The sequence below is a fragment of the Leptonychotes weddellii genome, chromosome 7, assembly GCF_054177405.1.
Source record: "Leptonychotes weddellii isolate Sample4059 chromosome 7, ASM5417740v2, whole genome shotgun sequence".
Classification (NCBI taxonomy): domain Eukaryota; kingdom Metazoa; phylum Chordata; class Mammalia; order Carnivora; family Phocidae; genus Leptonychotes; species Leptonychotes weddellii.
In genome coordinates this window covers 130937298-130944012 of record NC_138375.1, presented here as the reverse complement: position 1 = coordinate 130944012, position 6715 = coordinate 130937298, and the positions used below count along the sequence as shown (strand labels likewise).

Genomic DNA, 6715 nt, shown 5'->3' with positions numbered 1-6715 from the left:
GACAGATGGAATTTAGTTTAACACCCCTCGAGGGCTAGAGATAGGGTAGGCTCTCAAAGAGCAGATGCTGTAAGATCCTAACCTACCATAGAATCAATAAATCAGGGGCTGGGATATTCAAATGGAAAGACCTGTCACTCCTCCCCCAAACCCCAATCAACAATGTAAATATCGATTTGTCCCCTTTTGGTGTAGGTTTGGGGCAATGCTGCTGAATTGCTCTTTAGTAGACAGTAGAAAGTGGAACCTCTCCAAATCTCAAGCTTAGAAATTTCTCTTCCCATACAAATTGCTGAGACAGAGGAATATATTCTTTGTCATCCAGACCACCTGGCAGTTTGACATGATTTGTATTATATTCATTTTTGAGGATAACAGATTTCAGGTTATTTTTAGGTCTTTAGCAGGAAGACAACCTTTTCTTATATTAATATAGTAAAATATTACAGATCCTGGTAGCTTTATGAATTCTATTAGCCAGAGCATACAATGGGGGATCCAACCTAGTTGGATGGAGTGTGTGGTGAGAAGCTGGAAGGTTTCACTGAGGAACAAATAGACACTTCAAAGAAGAGTTGGGACAATGGTGATTGGTGGTAAGAGCAGTTCAAGGAGAGGCAACACTTGGTGGAGGCCCTCAAGCTCTGGAAAGCTTGACATTTGAGGGACTAAATAAAAGATGGCATAGCTAATGAAGAGAATAGTGCAAAGTGAAGCTAGAGAGAAAAATAGGAGGTTGATCACACCAGGTGTTGGGAACCATCTTCTTTTTCTAGAAGTTCTCTCTCTCTCTTTCCCATTCATTCATTCACTTTTTGGAGCCAGCCACTGTTCAGAGTGCTTGATATATTTTAACTTATTTATCCCCCACAACCATCTAGATGCTATTATTTCCCCCATTTTACAGATAAGGAAATAGATCAGAAGGATTAAATAACCTGTTCAAAGTTCCATATCTACTGAGCGGTTAGAGCCGGATTCTGATCTTGAACTCCACTTCCGCCCAAGAACAATGGGATGCAGTAAAAGATTTTAAGTAGAAGAGAAACATCGTCCATTCTGTGTGTAAGAGATGGCTCTACCCAGAATGTGGAGAAGGAATCTGCTAAGAGCGGGTAGATCCATCAGGGGTCTATTGTAATATTTTCAACGAGAAACAATGGTACCTTGAAGTATGGCAGTGGCTAAGGAGATGAGATTAACTGAGGGATGTTTAGGATTCACACCTGACAAGACCTTGTGACTGGAGGTGCCAAGGATGGCACACAATACTGGTAAGAGCAAGTAAGTGGATGGTGGTGCCATTTACTGAAGAGGGTGCACTGACAAAGGAAGGTATTTGAAGGGAAGGATGGTTGTATCCACTTATTATGTGTTGAGTTTGGAATAAGCATTTGAATGGATGGGCATGGAGCAGACAGCTAAAGTCTGGGCTGGATACATGAACTTGGGATTCATCCTCCTATCGATAGTATAGATGTTATCTAAAGCCATGGAAAGAGAGACAATTGCTGGAAGAGAATGTAGACTGAGAAGAGAAGGCTGAGGGCTCAAGAATGAAATTGAAAACAAAAGCTAACCTATTTATACCTTTGATGAATCCACAGCGTTGCCTTATTGTGCTGGAATATATTTTCTGAATTATGAATTAGTGACTGCAGACGGCAGGAACCAGGCTTGTAATTAGAATATTAGTTTAAATCTTGGCTCTGTGGCATCTTAAAGAAAATCAGCACCAGACGTGCTTGCTGTGGTCATGCACCGAATGCCTCAGAAGCTAGTCTTCTCTGGGATGCTTCTCATCATCCCAGAATAGGGATTCATGTGGGGTCTACTCTGGAGTGGCCCTGGATGAGAAAGGCAGATCATCACATATGAAAACTTCATATCACAAAGGACCAAATGGGCATCCACCATTATTATTAGCTCATGTCTTAAGAGTAACAAAGTTGCAACTGCCCTAGAAAATCGAAGCCACAAGATTCGGTATTCAGATTCAGTGGAAAATGGATCAATTGTATTTTCTCTTTCTGATTCCTGGGTAGTAACTTAACGGATACTCCCAGTACACAACACAGTAAATGCTATTAATCTTATGTGCATTAGGGCTAAGACTGCCTCCAAACCATACACAGATAGCATCTGCTATAGAATGATAACAACTGTGGCTTACATCATTGAGCAAAGTCCTGTTAGGAAAACGCTTCAGAAGTTAAAACTGAGCAGTGATTCATTTAACCCAAATTAGAGTATCAATTACAAAAGTTCTTTTGGAAGAATGTTAAAATAATTAGGCCAGTTAAATTATAATGTTCAAATATATATTTACTTTAAAGATTTTTTAAAATTTAAAATAATAAAATATATGTGATTAAAAATGAAAAAATCTATATCTATAAAATCTATATCTATATATAGATAATATATATCTATAATATATAATAATATATCTATAATATATATAAAATACATAACATATATATATATTTGTTTCTGTTATTTGTTTGCTTTGTCTTATAGTAAAAGCTGGCTCTTCTCTGGCACATGGGAAATTTGGTATGCCAGGAAACAGTGTCTTGACTGTATTCCTTTAGGTTTGTGGTGTTGAATACACACATATTAAGGGATAGGAGGTTTAGGAACAGATAAGAACAGATGGGGATATGGTCTTGCACATTAACTAGTGTTGTTCTATGTGGGCACTAGGCAGATACACAATGAATACTTTCAGATTGGACAAATAAGAACAGTTTACTGTGTTTACAAATTACATTCACCGTCATTCATTAATTCTTTTAGTGAAAATCTACCATGTTATAGACCCTTGTCTTGTGAGCTTTACCAGTAGGCTCGAATATGATGTATGTAGAACACACCTAAATAGAAATAAATCTTAGATAATATGTTTAAACATATACCCACCTGTATTGTTAAATGACAAAGAGAAACAATTAGCAGAAATGTGGTACAAATACTTTTTAAAAAGGTCAGTATCAGGGTGCCTGGGTGGCTCAGTCAGTTAAGTGTCTGCCTTCGGCTGAGGTCATGATCTCAGGGTCCTGGGATCGAGCCCTGAGTCAGGTTCCCTGCTCAGCGGGAAGTCTGCTTCTCCCTATCCCTCTGCCTCTCCCTGGCTTGTGCTCTCTCTCTCGCTCTCGCTCTCTCTCAAATAAATAAATAAAATCTTAAAAAAAGAAAAAGGTCAGTATCTACTGAAGTGGGACATATGCATCTGCTATGATGTATCTGTTATGTTGGATCGTGTCAGGGAGCAAGAACCCCTGTCTCATTCAAGGTCCTAACTACATTGAGAATATAAAATCAACAAAAGACAGATTAACAGGAGAAAATCAAATTTAATAGACATGTGTATGGGAAATCCACATAGACATGGAAATTCCAAAGATAGTCAGGCAAAATGAGGTATATATGTCATTTTGAACTAAGGAGAAGCGGGTAGGAGGGTCTGGGATTTTGGAGGAGAGGAATGCACTTCACAGGATGATAAGAGCAGGTGTTCGGTAATTAGATGTATGCCCTACCCTACAGATGTGTCACTCAGATAAAATTAATCTGTTAATAACCCTGATTCTGGGCCGGGGGCGGGGGGGGGGTGAAGATGGCAGAGGAGTAGGGGACCCTATTCCAATCGGTCCCTGGAATTCAGCTGGATATCTACCAGACCACTCTGAACACCCACGAAATCAGCCTGAGATGTAAGAAGATAGATCTTGATCTCTACAAACAGAATATCGCAGGCAGTTGGTTTCGAGGTATGAAGCAGGGAGCCGTGATTCCATGGGCAGATATCGGAGGATAAACGGAAGGGGGAGGGAGCCAGCCATGGGGATGCCACACTGCTGGTGAGCGATAGCCTCCCGTGCTGGGGACGGGGCACAGACTCGCAGACTGATAGCAGTGGGAAAAGGACTTTAGGGCAGCCCACTGGAGGGAAACCAGAATGGTGGGGCCGTGCCTGCAAATTGGGGGTGGCTTGTTGTTTTAGAAGCACAAAGGGCAGAGGTGAACCTTGACCTGGAGGCGAGGACTGGGGGCACTGCGGAGGGTGCACAACCCAGGACACTGCAGTTTATAGCAGCACAGACAGAAATGAAGATAGTGTGGCCTGGAGAGCTCACTGAAGAACAGACTGCGATCTCTCTGCTCTGAAGCAGAGGGTTGGAAACAGTCTCTTCTGCTCTGACTCTCAGAAGGGACGTGGAAAAACGCCAGGGAAAGCCTCCAGAGAACAAAATCCCCCCAAAACCGGTTTTCACTGAGCCCATCCCCCACCACAAGGGGCAGGGCAACTCTGCCCAAACAGGGTTGCCTGAGTAACAGTGTGGCAGGCCCATCCCCCAGAAGACAGGCTGGGAGCACAAGAGGCAAGCAACCCTAAGGTCCCTATAAAACAGGTGCATCTTGCTTGGGTTGTGGTCAATAATTTGGACTCTATACATTCCCTCAACCACCCATCAACAGAATGGCTAGGAGGAGGAACCCCCAAAAGAGGAAAGACTCAGAGACTGATTTATGCCACAGATTTACAAATGGATTCAGATATAACCAAGATCTCAGAGATGGAATTCAGGCTAGCAGTTGTGAAGAAAACAGCTAGAAAGGAGAAATCAATTAATGGCAACATAGAGTCTCTAAGGGCAGAAATGAATGCTGAATTGGCAGAACTTAAAAATACTATCAATAAGATTCAATCTAATCTAGATAATCTTAACAGCTAGGGTAAGCGAGGCAGAAGAACGAGTTAGTGACCTAGAAGACCATTTAATAGACAAAAAGGGAAAAGAGGAGGCCAGGGAAAAACAACTCAGAATCCATGAAAATAGAATCAGAGAAATAAGTGACACCATGAAACGTTCCAATATCAGAATTATTGGGATCCCTAGCGGGTGGAGAGAGTGTGGACTAGAAGATATATTTGAGCAAATTGTAGCTGAGAACTTCCCTAATCTGTGGAATGAAACAAATATTCATGTCCTAGAGGCAGAGAGGACCCCTCCCAAGATCAAGGAAAACAGGCCAACACCCCAGCATGTAATAGTAAAACTCGTAAATCTTAGAACCAAGGAAACCATCTTAAGGGCAGTTAGGGAGAAGAGATTCCTTACGTACAGAGGGAGGAACATCAGAATAATGGCAGACCTATCCACAGAGACCTGGCAAGCCAGAAAGGCCTGGCAAAACATATTCAGGGTACTAAATGAGAAGAACTTGCAGCCAAGAATACTTGTTCTGGCAAAGCTGTCATTTAGAATGGATGGAGAGATGCAGAGCTTCCAAGACTGGCAGAAACTGAAAGAATATGTGACCACTAAGCCGGCCCTGCAAGAAATATTAAGGGGGGGGTGTTCTATAAAAGGAGAAAGACCCCAAGAGTGATACAACAGAAATTTACGGAGACAATCTATAGAAACAAGAACTTCACAGGCAACATGATGACAATATAATCATATCTTTCAATAATCACTCTCAGTGTGAACAAACTAAATGCTCCCATAAAATGGCACAGGGTTGCAGATTGGATAAAAAGGACCCATCCATAGGCTGTCTACAAGAGACTCATTTTGAACCTAAAGATACATCCAGATTGAGAGTGAAGGGATGGAGATCCATCTTCCATGCCAACGGACCTCAAAAGAAAGCTGGGGTAGCAATTCTTATATCAGAAAATTAGATTTTAAACTAAAGATTGTTGTTAGAGACACAAAAGGACACTATATCATTCTTAAAGGGTCTATCCAGCAAGAAGATCTAACAGTTGTAAATATCTATGCCCCCAACATGGGAGCAGCCATCTACATAAGCCAAACGTTAACCAAAATAAAGTCATATTGATAACAATACGTTAATTGTAGGAGACCTCAATACTCCACTCTCAGCAACAGATCATCTAAGCAGAAAATCAACAAAGAAACAAGAATGATACACTGGACCAGATGGACCTCATAGATATATACAGAACATTCCACCCAACAGAATACTCATTCTTCTTGAGTGCACATGGAACTTTCCCCAGAACAGACCACATACTGGGTCACAAATCAGGTCTCAATCGATACCAAAAGATTGAGATGATTCCCTGCATATTCTCAGACCATATGCTTTAAAACTGAAACTCAATCACAAGAAAAAATTTGGCAGAAATTCAAACACTTGGAAGCTAAAGACCACTCTGCTCAAGAATGTTTGGGTCAACCAGGAAATCAAAGAAGAACTTAAACAATTCATGGAAACCAATGAAAATGAAAACACATTGGTCCAAAACCTATGGGATACTGCAAAGGCGGTCCTAAGGGGGAAATACATAGCCATCCAAGCCGCACTCAAAAAAATAGAAAAATCCTGAATTCACCATCTAACTCTACACCTTAAAGAACTAGAGAAAAAGCAACAAATGATGCTTAAGCCACGCATTAGCAGAAAAATAATTAAGGTTAGAGCAGAGATCAATGAATTAGAAACCAGAAACACAGTAGATCTGATCAATGAAACTAGAAGCTGGTTCTTTGAAAGAATTAATAAGATCGATAAACCACTGGCCAGACTTATCCAAAAGAAAAGAGAAAGGACCCAAATTAATAAAATTATGAATGAAAGCGGAGAGATCACGACTAACACCAAGGAAATAGAAACAATTATTAGAAATTATTCAACAACTATATGCCAATAAACTGAGCAATCTGGATGAAATGGAGGC

At 40.8% G+C, this 6715-nt stretch overlaps 1 pseudogene; it reads left to right on the top strand.

Moving 5' to 3' along the window:
• The first annotated feature begins 1855 nt into the window (after positions 1–1855).
• On the top strand, positions 1856–2248 carry LOC115941544 (protein SPO16 homolog pseudogene; annotated as a pseudogene).
• Positions 2249–6715: the final 4467 nt, after the last annotated feature.